This window comes from Sturnira hondurensis, unplaced genomic scaffold (assembly GCF_014824575.4).
Source record: "Sturnira hondurensis isolate 20B ecotype Veracruz unplaced genomic scaffold, ASM1482457v3 Scaffold0004711, whole genome shotgun sequence".
NCBI lineage: Eukaryota > Metazoa > Chordata > Mammalia > Chiroptera > Phyllostomidae > Sturnira > Sturnira hondurensis.
Genome location: NW_028077342.1, coordinates 30,683 through 50,536, shown reverse-complemented (window position 1 = coordinate 50,536; position 19,854 = coordinate 30,683).

Genomic DNA, 19,854 nt, shown 5'->3' with positions numbered 1-19,854 from the left:
TTATGTCAGTTTTCATCTTTAATTCAACAGTTACTTAGTTTTCTAACTTCCAGATATATATTTTTTCTTTGTTTGTTTGTAATTTTGTTTGTTTATTTCAGAACACTGAAGGTATTTCTCAACAGTCTTCTCCCACCCAATATCATCAACAAGAATTCAAATGTCACTCTTAGTCTCATTTCTTTGTGCTTGATTTGTCTTGTTCTCTCTGGAACATATTAAGGTAGTCTTAGTTCTTTAAATTCTAAAAATTTAAGATGTTCAACATCACTAATTATTAGGGAAATGCAAATCAAAACCACAGTGAGATACCACCTCACATCTGTTAGAATGGCTCTCATCAAAAAGACAAGAAATAACAAATGTTGGAGAGGATGTGGAGAAAGAGAACCCTCATGCACTGTTGGTGGGAAAAATAAAAATACCACCATAATGTTTCTTTTAGACGATAACCTACAAGTAACTAGAGAACCATTCAAAAGAATAACTGAAGAAAGTTTAATGAAAGGTCAGTTTGACTGGTTTAATGATAACAACAAGGAGTGGCAAAGCTCCTAGAGACTAGAAACAGCAAGATAATGCTATCTACCATAGGCCTGAAGGGGCACAGGGAGAGCTACAAGTTTTAAAACTGGTGAGAGCTGTAACTATGTCAGAGATGCTTCCTGCCAGGAGCTGTAGCATAACAAAGTCATTGTTAAACCATAGCCAACCTGGGAATGTGCTAAGGGAATAATCATCCTGATCACCTTGACCCCTCTGCCCTTCAGTCTCCTATCACTGCCTCTAACTGGGCCAAACTCAAAAAAGAAGCCAGATGGAGAGACCCTTGATGATGCAAATACTACTGCTCAGCCTCCAGGCGCAGTTCTAAAGTCCTTTAGAACAAGATGGAAAAGGATAATCTAATGGCACAAAATGTGGGTCATTTTCATTCATCCCAGTCAGCAATCTGTACTACCCTTCAATCTGTGTACTTTGTCTTTCTTTAGCTAAGGGAAGTTATCCTTTGATATTTCATTAAATGTTCTCTTCACCCCAAGTTCTTTATTCTCTTTTGAATTTTGTATTAGATGTTAATCTAAAGTAATAGACCTATCATTTCCATCTCCTAATACTTCTTTGGCATTTTCCATATCTCTGTCTTTTTTTGCTGCACTATATAGGGAAAGATTTTGGCGTTATCTTACGGCCCGCCAATTAACCCTTCATTTATGCCTTTTGTGCCACAAAACCCATTGACTTAGTTTTAGATGTTTTTGCAATGATTTCTTCACTTTCCAAAATCTCTAAATTTTCTTTTTCATAAAATCCTATGTATGATTTCTAAATGCAGTAACCTTCCTTAACCCTCAGAAATTATTAATTATTTTTATGTTATTCTGTTTGCTCTGTGTTTGTTTCAATGCTGCTAATTCTGTTTGTTCAGGTTGGTGTCTCTTTCATGGTATTGATTTCCCTCAAATGCTTGATGTTTCCTCACTGTGTGCTAAAGTGTCCATGAAATATGCATCTGTTTACTGCCTCCAGTGATTATGGAAGATGTGTAGGACATACTTCCAGGCAAGATGTATCAGAGACTAAAATAAGACAAAAATGACTGTGATCACTGTTAGTACTGTTGCAGGAATTCTAGCTAATGCAAAAGACAAGAAAAATGATTGAGATATAAAAAATAAATTAAAATATACATTATTATTTGCAGAGGATATTATTGACCACATAATATACCTAAATGAAATAGTTCAGACAAGTTCAGGATCAGGATGAAGATTAAGGACATTACTTCATTGCTAAGGCCTAGGGTTCTGTTTCTATAAAGAAGGAAATCAAAATATTCCATCTTGTGTCTGCTACTCTCCTACTGAGAGCAGCTATAAAACCTGTACACAATATAGAGAACACATATTTAAAAACTGAAAAGTGAATAGTACATGAATTGGGGGAATGAAACTGGAATTCAAAGCATTACTGAGGTAGTGGTAAGTTGACCATTTTTTTCTTTGCTATCCCCCTACTTGGACTAAAGGTAGCCCCCAAATCAGAAAGTGTTTTCAATGTAGACAGAGATCTACAGGAAAAGTCCTTTATTTCCAGCTTCAGGGGTTATAAAAGGGTCTCCTGGAAGCCATAGTCATGAGAGTGGAAGCCTACAGTCAGTTAAACTGACAGAGAAGGACTTCCCTCACTAATCAAAGGAACCATGGCCCGAAGAGGTTGGGTTGAACCCACATTGCTTTTATTTCCTCTCTCTGTCAAATTACCTTTGGGCTCCTCATACAGAAATGGTCACATGAAGTTTATGGCAGAACAAGGTAAATAAAGCAATAGTTTTCTATTTTTTCCATTTTTAAATTGTTTTTTTATTTAATTATTTTCAAGTACAGTTTTCTGTCTATTTCTCCCATCCCATCCCACCCCCCGTGCTCCCCCCTCCCTCCCATTTCCACCTTTCTCAGTTGTTGTCCATGTATCCTTTATATATGTTCCTCTAAATCCCTCCCCTATTTCCCATGAAATTCCCTCCCCTCTTCCCTCTGGCCACTGTCAGCCTGTTCTCTATTTCAGTGTCTTTGGTTATATTTTGCTTCCTTCATTGTTTTGTTGTTTAGCTTCCTGTTAAAGGTGAGATCATATGATATTTGTCCTTCAACACCTTGCTTATTTCACTCAGAATAATGCTTTCCAGTTCCATCCATGTTGTTGCAAAAGGTAGGAGCTCCTTCTTTCTTTCTGTGGCATAGAATTCCATTGTGTATATGTACCATAGTTTTTTGATCCATTCATTTATTGACAGGCACCTAGGTTGCTTCCAACTCTTGGCTATTGTAAATTGTGCTGCTATGAACATTGGGGTGCATAGGTTCTTTGGGATTGGTGTTTTAGGGTTCTTAGGATACAATCCTAGCAGTGGAATTGCTGGGTCAAAGGGCAGGTCCAATTTTACTTTTCTGAGAAAATTCCATACTGTTTTCCATAATGGTTGTACCAGTCTACAATCCCAGCAACAGTGGACCAGAGTCCCCTTTTCCCCACACCCTCTCCAACATTTGTTGTTTACTGCTTTGTTTATGATAGCCATTCTCACCAGTGTAAAGTGGTATCTCATTGTGGTTTTAATTTGCATCTCTCTGATAGCAAGCGATATTGAGCATCTCTTCATGTGTCTCTGGATCCTCTGTATGTCCTCCTTGGAGAAGTGTCTGTTCAAGTCCTTTCCCCATTTTTTAATTGGGTTAGTTGTCTTCTTAGAGTGAAGTCGTGTGAGTTCTTTGTATATTTTGGAGATTAAACCTTTGTCTGAGGTATCATTGGTAAATATGTTTTCCCACACAGTTGGTTGTCTTTTTATTTTAATGTTGTTTTCTTTAGTTGCTCAGAAGCTTTTAATTTTGATGAGATCCCATTTGTTTATCCTTTCCTTTATATTTCTTGCTCTAGGGGACATATCAGTAAAAATGTTGCTGCATGAAATATCTGATATTTTCCTGCCAATGTTCTCCTCTAGGACTTTTATGGTGTCACGGCTTATACTTAAGTCTTTTATCCACCTTGAATTTATTTTGGTGTATGGTGTAAGTTGGTGCTTGAGTTTCCTTTTTTTTGCAGGTAGCTGTCCAGTTCTCCCAACACCACTTGTTGAAGAGGCTATCTTTACTCCATTTTATGTTACTGTCCCCTTTGTCAAATATTAATTGACTATAGAGAGTTGGGTTTATTTCTAAGTTCTCTGTTCTGTTCCATTTGTCTATGTGCCTGTTTTTATGCCAGTACCAGGCTGTTTTGATTACAGTGGCCTTGTAATACAGTTTGATATCAGGTATTGTGATCCCTCCTACTTTGTTCTTCTTTATCAACAAGCAATAGTTTTCTAACTAGAAGGCAAACAAGGGGATCCCCAGTAGCTGGAAAGTACTAGAGAGATTTCATAAAGTTAGAAGCTCAGGAAAGTAATTCCATAATATTGTGTATAAACTCCTGGGCCCACCCTTAACTAGGCATGTCTGAAGACTATTTAAAATAACATGCCAAAGACACCAAACAAATATTAATAAAAATAGACATGGCTATGTTAATATTAGAAAAAGTAGACTTCAGCATGTAGGGATATTACATGATGATTAGAAAGTCAACTCACCAAGAATACACAATCCTAAATGTTCATGCAGCTAACAACAGAACCTCAAAATATGTGAAACAGAAACTGATATTTTAAAAGGCTAAAGGAGAAGTAGACAAATCCACAGTCATATTTTTAGGCCAACATTCCTCCATCATTAATTGATAAAACTAGTAGACAGAAATTAGCAAGGATATAATAGGACTGAACACCAACAACAATGAACTAAACCTAAATGATATTAATAAAATGCTCCAATTAATAACAGTATAACACATTCTTTTCAAGTTCACATGGAATATTCACAGATATATATCATATACTTGGTTATAAAAAACCTTGTATCATACTTTTTAAAAGTATTTTCCGGGACTTCTAGCCAAGATGGAGGCATAGGTGGAAACACTGTGCCTCCTCGCACAACCAAATTTAAGGACAACAAAGATTTAGAAACAAAAATACAACCAGAACAGAAAGAAAATTGAACTGTATGGAAGTCCAACAATGAACCATTCATCCAGACTGGTAAGAGAGGCAGAGTCAGTGGCTGGTAGAGAGGGGTCAAGGCAGGAAAAAGTGGTGGTTGGCAGACCAGGTGCAGGGAGGAAAGGAGAAGACCCAGTAAGGCTCACAAGGTGGCTGGCTGACTGCGACCACACATTCACGTGCAGATAAACCAGGCAAAAATGGGCTGCGAGACAAACCGTGCAACCCAGGGCCCCAGCAATGGGGGGGGGGGTATTTTTTATTTTTATTTTGCCCCAGCGAAATAAAACATAAAAGCACCGATTGAAAAAACTTTCAGGGGTCGAAGTGCCAGGAGAGACTCCCAGACTCACAGGAAAGTTTGTTGGAGAGACCTGCAGGGTCCTCAAGCGCACACAAGCCCACCCACCTGGGAACCAACACCAGAAGGGCCCAATTTGTTTGTGGAAAGTGGCAGAGGGGACTGAAATCCAAGAGAGAGGAGCAAGCACCATTGTTCCCTCTCTGACCCCGCCCCCACATACAGTGTCACAGCCCAGCAATGTGGGTTGCTATGCTCTGGCAAACACCTAAGGCTCTGCCCCTCATATATAACAGGCACAACCAGACCAAAAAATTATGGCTAAAACAGAAGAACAGCTCAAAACCCCAGAGCCAATACTTGTAAGCAACCAATTAGATAAACAACCTATCTGATGCACAGTTCAAAATACTGGTGATCAGGATGATCACAGAACTGGTTGACTTTGGTTGCAAATTAGACAAAAAAAGGAAGGCTACACTAAGGGAAATCCAGGAAAATGTACAGGGGACCAACAGTGATGGAAAGATAACTGGGACTCAAGTCAATGGAATAAACCAGAAGGAAGAATAAAACAACCAACCAGAAAAGAATGAAGAAACAAGAATTCAAAAAAATGAGGAGAGGCTTAGGAACCTCCAAGATATCCTTAAATGTTCCAACATCTCAATTATAGGGGTACCAGAAGGGGAAGAGGAAGAGCAACAAGTGGAAAACTTATTTGAACAAATAATAAAGGAGAACTTCCCCAGTCTGGCAAAGGAAATAGACTTCCAGGAAGTCCAGGAAGCTCGGAGAGTCCCAATGAAGGTGGTCCCAAGGAGGAACACACCAAGGCACATCATAATTACATTAGCCAAGATTCAAATGAAGGAGAGAATCCTAGAAGCAGCAAGAGATAAGGGGACAGTCACCTACAAAGGAGTTCCCGTCAGACTGTCAGCTGATTTCTCCAAAGAGACCTTACAGGCAAGAAGGGGCTGGAAAGAAGTATTCCAGGTCATGAAAGGCAAGGACCTACATCCAAGATTGCTCTATCTAGCAAAGCTTTCATTTAGACTGGAAGGGCAGATAAAGTGCTTCTCAGATAAGGTCAAGTTCAAGGAGTTCATCATCACCAAGCCCTTATTATATGAAGTGTTAAAGGGATTTACCTAAGAAAAAGGAGATGAAAAATATGAACAGTGAAAGGACAGCAAACTCACAATTATTAACAACCACACCTAAAACAAAAGCAAACTAAGAGGACAGCTAGATCAGGAGTGGAGCCACAGAAATGGAGATCACATGGAGGGTTAGCAGTTGGGGAGTGGGAGGAGGAGAAGGGAGGAGAAGATACAGAGAATAAGTAGCATAGACAATGGGGAGAAAATAGACAGGGGGAGGGCAAGAATAGTAGGGGAAATATAGAATTTAAAGAACTTGTGACACATGGACATAAACCAAAGGGGAGAATGGTGAGGGAAGAGGTGTGCAGGGGGGAGGGGAATGAAGGGGGGGAATGAGACAACTATAATGGCATAATCAATAGAATATATTTTTAAAAACATTATCAGATTTTACTTCAAAAACAATGGAAGCAAGAAGAGAATACAGTGAAATATTTTCAATATTGAAAGGAAAAAAATCACTAAGCTGGAATTCTATATTCAACGATATTATCCTTCAAAAATGAAGGAGAAATGGTTTCTCAGGCAAACAAAAACCAAGGGAATTTGTCACCTGTAGATCTGCCTTGAAAGAAATATTAAAAGAGACTTCCAGTCTAGATGGAAGCATAGGTAGACACGCTTTGCCTCCTTGTGCTACCACAGAAAGAATTACAACTAAAGCTCTAAACAAATAACTAGAACTGTCACGAAATCAAACTGTATGGAAGTCTGACAAGCAATAATTTAAAGAATCTATATTCATCCAGACAGGTAGGAGTGGTAGAGACAGGTGGAGAGGTGAGGAGATGTGATGTGACACAGAGAGGTGACAGAGGCAGTGGAAAGTTGGTCCCACATTCATGTGTGATGGAAAAGAATTGGGAGGGATACCTTGGGAGCGAGTGATCCCAGCCCCAGGCCAGACTGCACAGGCCATGGTTCTAGCACCAGGAAGATGAATCCCCATAACTTCTGGCTGTAAAAAACAATGGGGATTGGAGCAGGGGAAGAAATTGCTGGATTTTCAGAAGACTCCACTTAAAGGGATACACTGTCTTAGAATGTATGCAAACTTACCTACTCTGGGATCCAGCACCAGAGCAACAGCTGGAAGGGTGCTAGTTACACTACAAGTAGTAGGTGAAGTGACTGGAAACAGGGAGAGTGCCAAGCAAACTCACAGAAGCCAGGCAGTGGCACTGTTCTGTCTCTGAGCCCTCCCTCAACTCAAAGTCACAAAATGGTGAAGTGGGTTGCCCCACACCACTGATTACCTAAGGCTCCACCCCACACAATTTACAGGGGCCTTCTATACAATAGGCCACACTACTGAGACAGGGAGTCAAAGCTGTCTACCTAATACACAGAAAGAAAGACAAGGAGACTGCCAAATTGAGGAGACAAAGAAATATGGTTCAAATAAAAGAACAGAAAAAAAAAACAGAAAAAGAAGTAAAGAAAATGGAGATAACTGACCTATCAGGTGCCGAGTTCAAAATACTGGTGATCAGGATGCTCAAAGAACTCAATGAGTAGGGCAACAATATAAAGGAAGAAATGAAGGTTACACTAAGTGAAATAAAGAAAAATTCATAGGGAACCAACAGTAAAGGGAAGAAAGCTGGGATTCAAATCAATAATTTAAAACAGAAGGAAAAAATAAGCATTCAACCAAAATAGTAAGAAGAACAAGAATTTTTTTAAAATGAGGATAGTGTAAGAAGCCTCTGGGACATCTCCAAACATACTTATATCCAAATCATAGGGATGCCAGAGGAGAAGAGGAAGAGCAAGAAATCAAAAACTTACTTGAAAAAAAATGATGAAAGAAAACTTCCCTCATTTAGAAAGGAAATAGACATATAAATCCAGGAAGCACAGAGAGTCCCAAACAAATTGGACCCAAAGAGTGTCATACCAAGACACATCATAATTAAAATGCCAATGGTTAAAAATAAAGAGAGAATCTTAGACGCAGCAAGAGAAAAGCAGCAAGTTACCCACAAAGGAGTAGCCATAAGACTACTAGCTGATTTCTCAAAAGAAACTATGCAAGCAAGAAGGGACTGGCAAAACGTATTCAAAGTGATGAAAAGCAAGAACCTACAACCTAGACTACACTATCCAGCAAAGCTATCATTTAGAAAGGAAGTGCTTACTTACCAGACAAGGTAAAGTTGAAGCAGTTCATCATCACCAAACCCTTATTACATGAAATATTAAAGGGATGTTTTAAGAAAAAGAAGATATGGGATGGGAGTAAAAGGCAGACAACTGTACTTGAACAACAATTAAATAAATAAATTTAAAAAAGAAAAAGAAGATAGAAACTATGAACATTAAAATGAAAACAAATATACAACTACCAACAGCTGAATCTAAAAAAAACAAAACAAAACAATAAACAACTAAAATAGGAACCAAATCATAGATATGGAGATCATTTGGAGGGTTATCAGCTGGAAAGGGGAAAATGGGGGAAAATGTGCAGTGATTAAGAAACATATTTGGAGACTTCCGGCCAAGATAGAGGCTTAGAGAGACACACTGTGCCTCCTCAAACAACCAAAATAAGGACAACAATAATTCAGAAACTAAGTAACAACCAAAACTGAAAGAAAATTGAACTGTATGGAAGTCTGACAACCAAGGAGTTAAAAACACATTCATCCAGACCGTTAGGTGGGGCAGAGTCCAGTGGCCTAGCACAGAGGGGTCATGGCATAGGAAGCGGTGACACTGGGAGCACAAGGCAGCACCGGGAAGACCCTGGGCACCCAGGCAGTGGCTGGCAGACCCTGGGCATGGGGTGGCAATGCAGACCCAGCGAGGCGGTGATTGAGAAGTGGGGCACTGTGCCCAAGGTGGCTGGCTGACCAGGCAGCAGTCCCACATTCATGAGCTGATAACAGGAGCAAGACAGATCACACAACCCAGGGTCCTAGTGCCAGGAAATAAAGCCTCGAAACACTGATTGAAAATACTTGTGGGGGTTGAGGTGCAGGGAGAGATTCCCAGCCTCACAGAAAATTTTGTTGGAGAAATCCGCAGGGTCCTAGAATGCACACAAGCCCACCCACATGGGAATCAGCACCAGAGAGGCCAAGTTTGCTTGGGGGAAGCAGCAGAAGGGACTGAGGTGCGACAGAGTGGAACAAAGTGCCATTTTTTCCCTCTTGGTCCCTGCCCCCACATACAGCGTCACAACCCAGCCATATGCGTTGCCCCGCCCTAGTGAACACCTAAGGTTCTGCCCCTCATATGTAACAGGTGTGAACAGACCAAAACATTATGGCTCAAGCAGAAGAACAGCTCAAAGCCCCAGAGCCAATACTTCTAAGCGACAAAGAGATAGCCAACCTATCAGGTGCACAGTTGAAAACACTGGTGATCAGGATGCTCACAGAACTGGTTGATTTTAGTCACAAATTAGATGAAAAAATGAGCTACACTAAGGGAAATCCAGGAAAATGTACAGGGGACCAACAGTGATGGAAAGAAAACTGGGACTCAAGTCAATGGAATAAACCAGAAGGAAGAATAAAACAACCAACCAGAAAAGAATGAAGAAACAAGAATTCAAAAAAATGAGGAGAGGCTTAGGAACCTCCAGGACATCTTTAAACGTTCCAACATCCGGATTATAGGGGTAAAGAAACAGCCATGAGTGGAAAACTTATTTAAACAAATAATAAAGGAGAACTTCCCCAGTCTGGCAAAGGAAATAGACTTCCAGGAAGTCCAGGAAGCTCGGAGAGTCCCAAAGAAGGTGGTCCCAAGGAGGAACACACCAAGGCACATCATAATTACATTAGCCAAGATTCAAATGAAGGAGAGAATCCTAGAAGCAGCAAGAGATAAGGGGACAGTCACCTACAAAGGAGTTCCCGTCAGACTGTCAGCTGATTTCTCCAAAGAGACCTTACAGGCAAGAAGGGGCTGGAAAGAAGTATTCCAGGTCATGAAAGGCAAGGACCTACATCCAAGATTGCTCTATCTAGCAAAGCTTTCATTTAGACTGGAAGGGCAGGTCAAGTGCTTCTCAGATAAGGTCAGGTTCAAGGAGTTCATCATCGCCAAGCCCTTATTATATGAAGTGTTAAAGGGACTTACCTAAGAAAAAGAAGGTAAAAAATATGAACAGTGAAAGGACAGCAAACTCATAATTACTAACAACCATACCTAAAATAAAAACAAAGGAAACAACTAAAAGAGGAACAGAACTACAGAAATAGAGATCACATGAAGGGTTAGCAACAGGGGAGTGGGAGGAGGAGGCAGGGAAAGGTACAGAGAATAAGTAGCATAGATGGCAGGCAAAAAATAGACAGGGGGAGGGCAAGAATAGTATGGGAAATGTAAAAGCTAAAGAACTTGTGACACATGGACATGAACTAAAGGGGGAGTTGAGGGAGGAAGAGGGTGTGCAAGGTGGAGGGGAATGAAGGGGGGAAATGGTACAACTAATAACATAATCAATAAAATATATTTTTAAAAAATAAGCATTTGGAAGGTACAAACTACACAGTGGGATATTAAGATTAGTATAGGAAATGGAGAAGCCAAACAACTTATATGCGTGATCCATGGACATGAACTAGGGGGAGGATTGCTGGAGGGAAGGGGGTACCAGGTGGAGGGGGTCAAAGGGGGAAAATTGGGACAACTGTAATAGCATAATCAATAAAATTTATATATATTTTAATATTTTTATTGTTCAATTACAGTTGTTCCCATTTCCCCCCACTGCTCTCTCCTGCCAACCCCCCATTCAATCCTCCCCCCTCCCCATTGTCTTTCTCCATAGGTCCTTCATACATGTTACTTAACGACCCTTCCCCTTCTTTCCCCCATTTTATCCCCCCCTCCTCCCCTCTGGTCACTGTCAGATTATAAGTTATTCGGGGAGAAAGTAAATGACATAGGTCAAAAACCAGTATCTACATGAAGAAAGCAAGAGTGTTAGAGATTAACAAATAATGGTAAAATAAAATATTTTATTTTTCTTTTTAATCAGATAACTGCTTCTTCAAAATGATAATACCAACAGGTGGGTGAAGGCAGCATCATGATGATGTGACTCATTCACCTTGTCTCTCCCCTTTAAGTTACAACCAGTACAACATCCAAAGCCCAACAAAGGATCCTCTGCTCAGCCCACCAGGATGCCTGAGAGATCCATACATTTATACATCTAAGGGTGAGTAGATTGAACTTCATGGAAGCAGCAGAACCAGAGGAGTAGCAGCAGCGAAGTCAAAGGCTCCAGGCTCCAGGAACTGTGGTGGCACCAGCAACCCAGCTCCTCCCTCCCCCAGCAATAGTAACAGTGCTTATGATTCTGCTTCAGACAGCAAGGACTGCTCCAGAGATCCCAGTGCCCCTAGCCTTGATGGCAACACCTATGGCCGGAGGCTCCAGGAACCATGCCACTGCCTATGATCTACATAGCCCTAGCCATAAAGACACCTGCAACCCCAGCTCTCCTATATCCCTTGTACCAATGTATACAACCTCCCCTACTATCAACATCCCTCATCACAGTAGTACATTTGTTCCAATCAATGAATCTATATTCATGCATAACTATCACCCAAAGTCCTTAGTTTACATCAGTGTTCACTCATGGTGGTGTATATTCTATGGGTTTTCACAAACATATAATAACATATGTCTACCATTATAGTAGCATACAGAATGCTTTCACCACCCTAAAAATCCTTTGTGCTCTGCCTGTTCATCCCTCACTTCCTCTAACTCCTGGCAACTAATCCTTTTTACTAACTATCTCTATAATTTTTCCTTTTCCAGAATGTCAAATAAAAGTCTACAGTATGTAGACTTTCAAATTGGCTTCTTTTCTCTGAACAGCAAAGGAAACCATCAACAAAAAGAAAAGGCAACCTACCAAATGGGAAAAGGTATTTGTAAATCATACATCTGATAGGGATTATTATCCAAAGTATATCAAAACTCATACGACTACACAACAAAAACCAAACAACTTGACTTAAAAAATGTGCAGAGTATCTGAAGACATTTTACCAAAGAATACATATAGATGGCTAATAGGCACATGAAAAGATGTTCAACATCACTAATTATTAGGGAAATGCAAATCAAAACCACAGTGAGATACCACCACCTCACATCTGTTAGAATGGCTCTCATCAAAAAGACAAGAAATAACAAATGTTGGAGATGATATGGAGAAAGAGAACCCTCATGCACTGTTGGTGGGAATGTAAATTGGTGCAGCCACTATGAAAAACACTATGGAGTTTCCTCAAAAAGAGTTAAGAATAAAACTACTATATGAGCAAGCTATTTCACTTTTGAGTATTTATCCAAATAATACAAAAGACATTAATTTGAAAAGATATATGCACTCCATGTTCATAGCAGCTTATTTTTAATAGCCAAGATATGGAAACAACCTAAGTGTCCTCTGATGGGCGAATGGTTAAAGAAGATATGATACAAATATACAGTGGACTACTACTCAGCCATAAAAAGATGAAATCTTGCCATTTGAATGATGGATGAACCCTAAAAGTATTGTGTGGAATATAAAAAAAACTCACAGATGTAGACAATGTATTGATGGTTACCAAAGGGAAGGGGGTGGGTGAAATAGATAAAGAGAGTCTATCATATGGTGACAGATGAAAACTAGACCTTTGGTGGTAAGCATGCTGTAGTGTATACAGATGTTGATTATAATGCTGTACACCTGAAACACAATGCTATAAACTAACCTTATCTCAATAAAAAAGAAGAAAAGTTGGCTTCTTTTACTTATTAATATTCATTTTTTATTTCCTCCATGTCTTTTCATGGCTTGATAAATCATTTCCTTTTAGTGCTAAGTAATATTCCATTGTCTGGATGTGCCACCACTCATTTATACATTTGCTTACTGAAGGATATCTTGGTTACTTCAAAGTTATGGAAATTATAAATAGAGCTGCTGTAAACATCTATGTGCAAGTTTTTACATGGAATATAAGTTTTCACTTACTTTGGGTAAACATATACTTGGTGGCTCATGTAGTACATGTATATTTAGTTTTATAACAAACTTTCAAATTGTATTTCCAGGTAGCCATGGCATTTCTCACTCCCAACAGCAAGAAAAGACAGTTCCTATTACTTCACATCTTTACCAGCATTTTGTGTTGTCAGTGTTTTGGATTCTGACAATTCTCATAGATGTTTAGTAATATTTCAGTCTTGTTTTCACTTGAAATTCCCTAATAACACATGAAGGGGGACCCCCAAAACCAGAATTATCTTCTAGATGTTGGGCCCTTGGCAGAACAGGCTTCCCCCACTAGGTGAGTGTTCTAGGAACCCATCTGTATTAGTGAAAAAAAAATGACATCCAGTTTATCAATTGTTTCCTTTGTGAATTGTGCTGTTAGTGTTGTATCTAAAAAGTCATGGCCATACCCAAGATTATTTAGGTTTTTTCCTATGTCATATCCTAAGAGTTTTATAATTTTGTACTTCATATTTAGGTCTATAATCAGTTTTAAGTTAATTTTTGTAAAGGGTGTAAGGTCTGTTTCTAACCTAATTTTTTTTTTGGCATGGGAATTTCCAGTTGTTCTATCACAATTTGTTGAAAATTCTATCTTGATTTCATTGTATTCCCCTTTACTCCTTTGACAAAGATCTATTGACTATATTTATCTGGGTCTATTTCTGGGCTGTCTATTATGTTTCATTAATCTGTCTATTTTTTCACACATAACACAGTCTTGATTACTGTAGCTTTATAGTAAGTCTTGAATTTGGGTAGTGTCTGTCCTCCAACTTTATTCTTCTTTAATATGAGGTTGATTATTCTGGCTCCTTTGCCTCTCCACATAAATGTTATGATCATTTTGTCAATATCCACAAAATAACTTACTGGGGTTTTGATTGAGATTACAGAAAACCTACAGATCAAGTTGAGAGAACAGATGTATTAACATTATTGAGTCTTTCAATCCACAAACATGCAATATGTATATCTTTCTTAGAATTTTGTAGTGTTCCTCATCTAGTTCATGGACATATGTTTTGTTTTGTTTTTTAGATTTTATTTGTTTACTTTTTTAAAGAAAGGAGAAGGGATGGAGAAAGGGAGGAAGAGAAACATCTATGTGTGGTTGCCTCTTACGCACCCCCCTACTGGGGACCTGACCTGCAAGCCAGTCATGTGCCCTGATTGGGAATCAAAGTGATGAACTTTTGGTTCACAGGCCAGCGCTCAATCCACTGAGCCACACCAGCCAGAGCAGACATATTTTCTGATTTATAAATAAGTATTTCATTTTTGTGTTAATAAAAATGTTAATGTGCTTTTTATTTCAAATTACACTTGTTCGTTGTTGGTGTATAGGTGAGTGATAGACTTTTGTGTATTAACCCTGTACACTGCAACTTTGCTGTGGCTGCTTACTAGTTCCAGGAGGTTTCGTTTTATTGATTCTTTCAAGTTTTCTATATAGATTAATCATTTCCTCTGCCAACAAAGAATTTTATGTCTTTCTTCCCAATCTGTATACCTTTTCTTTTCTTTTCTTTTTTTCTTTTCTTTTCTTTTTTCTTGTCTTGTCTTGTCTTGTCTTATTGCATTAGGTACAACTTACAGTACAATGTTAAAAGCAGTGGTGAGAGGGATGCCCTTACCTTGTTCCCAGTCTTAGTGGAAAAGCTTCATATTTCTCACAGTTATGTAGGATGTTAGATGTAGTTTTTTTGTAGATGCTCTTTATCACATTGCAGAAGTTTCCTTCTTTTCCTAGTTTGCTAAGTGTTCATCATGAGTAAGTGTTGAATTTTGTCAAATGCTCTTTCTGCATCTATTAATATGAGCATGTGCTTTTTCTTATTTAGTATGTTGATTTTATGGAGTACATTAATTAATTTTTGAATGTTGAACAACCTTGCATGCGTGGGATAAACCCCACTTAGCCAAGTTACTTTTCTCTTGCTGCTTTCAAAAACCTCTGTTTGTTTTTAATTTTTTTAAGTTTATAAGTTTATGTATTTATTTATCTTTAGCAGGGAAGGGAAGGAGAGGAGGAGAGAAATATCAATGTATGGTTGCCTCTTGTGAGTCCCCTGCTGGGAACTGGCTTGCAACCCAGGCATGTACCCTGACTGGGAATCAAACCCGGATCGTGTGGTTCGCAGGCCCATGCTCAGTTCACTGAGCTATGCCAGCCAGGGCTGTTTTTAATTTTTGACAATTTGAATATAATGTGTCTCATGATAATTTTCCTTTGGTTGATTTTGTTTAGAATCCTTTAAGTTTCAGGTCATGGAGGTCCATATTCAATATGGATGCCCATACACCTCCCAAGATTTGGGAAGTTTCCAGTCAATATTTCTTTACATGAGCTTTCTGCCCCTTTCTCTCTCTCTGTTCTGTTTCTGGGACTCCCATAATGCATATATTTATTTGAAGGTATCCTATAGGTCCTGTATGCTTTTTTCATTCTTTTTCCTCTAACTGGCTAATTTCAAATTACCTCTCTTGAATTTTATGATTTTGTCTTCTGCAAGATTGAGTCTACTTTTGAAGCTCTGTGTTAGAATTTTATTTCTGTAATTGTGTTTTTCAGCTCCAGGGTTTCTTTTTGGTTCTTTTTTATTATTTCTATTTCTTTCATTAATTTCTCATTTTGATCATATTCACATTTTTTTGATTTTCTGTGTAGTTGTTCATGTTCTTTTGCATCTCCTTGAACTTCTTTAATATGATTATTTTGAATTCTTTGTATAGCAATTCATAGATCTCCATTTATTTGGGTCCATTATTGGAGCTTTATTAGATTCATTTGCTGGTGTCATGTTTGCCTGGTTCTTCACTATCCATGTAGCCTGGTATTGGTGTCGGTACATTTGAGGGAGTAAACACCTCCTTCAATCTTTACAGGAATGAAAAACCTTCTCCTGTCAAGTACCTGGGCTAATGCTATTGTCTCCAGGATTTGCAGTCAAGTGAGGTTGGAACTGGGTCATGTGGATGATGCTGGGTCCTCATTAGAGTCCTCAGTTGTCAGGACTACTACCAGAGCCTCAAGCAGATGTGGATTCTGACTGGTCCCTGGGTGGGCAGGACTCCCACTAAGACCTTGGTCTGTAGGGCTGGCACTGGGAGAAGGGTCTGCTTCTGGATCCATAGATGGAGGGTCTGTTATCAGGTATGCAAATGAGTACAACTCCCATTGAGTCTCTGGGAGAGCTTCTGATAAGTCACTGGGCATTATTACCCTGGGTGAGAAGAATTGGCCCTGGACTACAGCTGAGATGGGCTGGAACTGAGTCACAAGGTACATAGCAAAGATGAAGGTTTGAGAGCCTGTCTCCAGGGCCATAGATAGGCATGCCTCCTGTAAGGTTCCTAGGAGCAGGAATGCCTCTGGACTGCAGCTAAATGGGACTGGATCCTGAGAAAAAATGGTCTCTGAGTAATACATATTTATATTTTTCCATGTCTTTTTGGAACTTTATATTGTAAAATCCTCACTCATTGAATTTTTTTCCTCAACCAAGTCTAGCCTATTAATGAGACCATCAAAGGCACTCTTCTATTATGGTGTGTTTGATCTCTAGAATTTCTTTTTATTTTTTCTTAGAATTTCCATCCCTCTGCTTACATTATCCATTTATTCTTGCATGCTGTCTACCTTTCCCATTAAATCCCTTAACATATTAATCACAGTTTTGAAAAAAAGTCCCTGTCTGATAATTCCACCATTCCTGCCATATCTGAATCTACTTCTGATTCTTGTTTGGTCTCTTCAGATTGCGTTTTTGCCTTTCAGTATGCCTTACAATTTTTTTTTGGTTGAAAGGTGGGCATGATGTACTGGGTGAAAGGAACTGTTGAAAATAGGCCTTTAGTAATGTAGTGGTAAGGTGTATGGGGAGAGGAAGTGTTCTGTAGTCCTTTGATTAGGCCTCAACCTTTTGGTGAACAATGCTTCTGGAATGTGAATTTCACTAGTGCTTCTCAGTCCCCTCCCCACCACCCTTAGGTGGGGAAGGAGGGCTACAAGGGGCTAGAGTTGCATATTTCCCTTCTCCATGTAGGTTAGGCTCTGCTAATATTCTAGCAGGTTAGCCTCTGGTTAATAGTGTGTCCTGAAGGCAGACCTTGTTTAGAACAGAATGGTCTAGCATATTTCAAAATGGTTCCCCTCCCACTGTTGGATGCAGAGGGGATTTTCTCCAATAGTTACTGTGGGAACCTGTTACAACTCCTGGAACTAAAATTCTCCAAAGCATGACTATAACTTGATCCATTGGTGTTTTTAACTCCTGGACTTTTCACTCTGGGCCTCCAGAAATTCATCAATTTCTGTTGTTCCCACAGAGGTTCCTGCTCGTAAGTTTCTGTTCTGGTAAAGTTGTGATTCTATGAATCTGCCTGTCTGTCTGTCCAATTTGGGGGACAGCAGATTGCTCTGTGATCTCACTTCTTTGACCAAAGTGAGAAGAGTCATTGAATTTTCAGTTTGTTAGGATGATGTGGTGACTTCTAAACTCCTTTGTTACAAACTGGACCAGAAACAGGAATTTTATGTGTTAACTTAAAAGGTCATAATTTTAAAAGAAAACAACTCTCATCTGCCCCCATAGTTCAAATAATGCTTGGCTCTCTCAAGCAAACTATGATGAGAGTCATGATTTAAGCTTGAGACATGGGTTAGAAAAGTGCAGTGACAGCCTGTAAGCCCTGAGTTTGTCTGTCTGTCCTTGATCACTTAGGGCTTTGCTCTTCAAGTACTGAAGGTACTTTTTCACTGTTAGCTAAGCCATTGGTTCCTAAAAGTCAGTGACATGAGGACTTTTTTAGAAAAAATTAATCCCAGCCCCCATCCCTAGAATTTCTGATATAGGAGGTCTGAGTTAGGTAGGCCTGAGAACTTCTTTGTTTTTGTATTTCCTTTGTTTGGCTGTTTGGTTTTTGCTTCTCAGCAATTCTGAAGTGCAGCAAGATTAAGAAACTAGTAGTCTAGATAGATCTCTTAATCATAATTCTAATTTTCGAATTCAAAGCTATCAATATGCATTTCTTTGTTGTGACCTGCAGGTGGTGCTGCTGTAGTAGTTGAATGTAACTCAGACCAAGAACAGAGGGGAGAAAAGCTGTTTAAAGAGGAAATAAATATAAATTAAGGGACCTAGATCAACAGGAATAAAAGGTCCCATTGTTTAACTGACAGAACAATAAAGGTTCACTCATACCAATTATATTACTAATATCATATCTCATATTATCACCCCCACCAAGTGGTTCTGAAGTGACATCTTTAACCTTTCAGACTCAAATGAGGTTATATGTAGTTACCCATCAGATCCAGGTTTATAAATACCCAGACTCCTCTCACAGTACCATCACTTTAACCAGGGGACACCTGCCATCACCTGAAATCTTTCTCCACAAAAAGAGCTGGTGCTGGAGTAGAGGAATTTGAAGATTTAATAAAACCTCTGCCATGGATTTTATACTTGGAGGCCCTGAGTCTGGACTCCTGAATCAGAGTATGAGTACATTTACTTTTGAAGATGAGCATCCTGACTGTAAGACCACAGAATAAGTTGAAGTTTTGCTACAGGACTAGAATTACTATCTCCTCTTCTGAAAACACCTCTCAAGTAGGTGACAACTTGGCAAGTGGATTTTATGGCCACAAGCCTGGCCCAAAGATTACATTGACAGATTTTATAGGTAAAGTTTAAGGTCTCCATTGCTTCAGGAAATAGTAAGTCAGTAGGCCTCAAGATAAATATGTCTAAGGTGAAGCAGGCACAGGGCCAGGAAGTGGTGGTATATATTATTTAACTCAGAGCTTTAAGTGTATAGGTGCCATCAGAAGAAAATGCCCTTTACCTAGGGTGGCTTGAGGTGTTGAGCACAGCCTGCAAACTGAAAGGTCACTGGTTGGATTCCCAATCAGGGCACATGCCTGGGTTGAGGGTTGGAGGCATGTGAGAGGCAGCCAATCAATGGTGTTTCTCACATCAATGTTTCTTTCTCTTTCTTTCTCCCTCCCCCCTCCCCTGTCTCTAAAAAATAAATTTAAAGATCTTTTAAAATTATTTCATTAAAAAAGAAAAAAGAAGCCCTGGCTGGTGTAGCTCAGTGGATTGAGTGCGGGCCTGTGAAGCAAAGGGTTGCTGGTTCGATTCCCAGTCAGGGCACATGCCTGGGTTGTGGGCCAGGTCCCCAGTAGGGGACACATGAGAGGCAACCACACATTGTTGTTTCTCTCCCACTCTTTCTCCTTCCCATCGTCCCCTCTCTCTAGAAATAAATAAATAAAATATATTAAAAAAAGAAAAAGAAAAAAAAAACGTCCTTCAATAAAGCAGAGTTTCCCAACCTATGTGCGGCAATGCAGATATTGATCCCATCAGCCATAGGTGGCTAGGCAAAAACTGAGGCCAGTCACCTCGGACTAGAAGTAGTATCCACTTACCTCACTGCACTCTACAAATGTCATCATTTTCTATGTGGGGTTTTCCATGAGAAAGATTGGGAAGTTATGTAATAAATTCTGCCAGGACTGAGGCAGGCCTGGGCCAGGTCCTACTAGACCCAGTTCTCCAATATCCCCAAAGATCACCATACGTTTGTTCTTTTTTTAAAAGATTTTATTTATTATCTTTAGAGGGGAAGGGAAGGAGAGAAATATCAATGTATGATTGCCTCTAGTGAGTCCCCTGCTGGGAACTGGCCTGCAACCCAGGCATGTGCCCTGACTGGGAATCGAACCAGGATCATGTGGTTC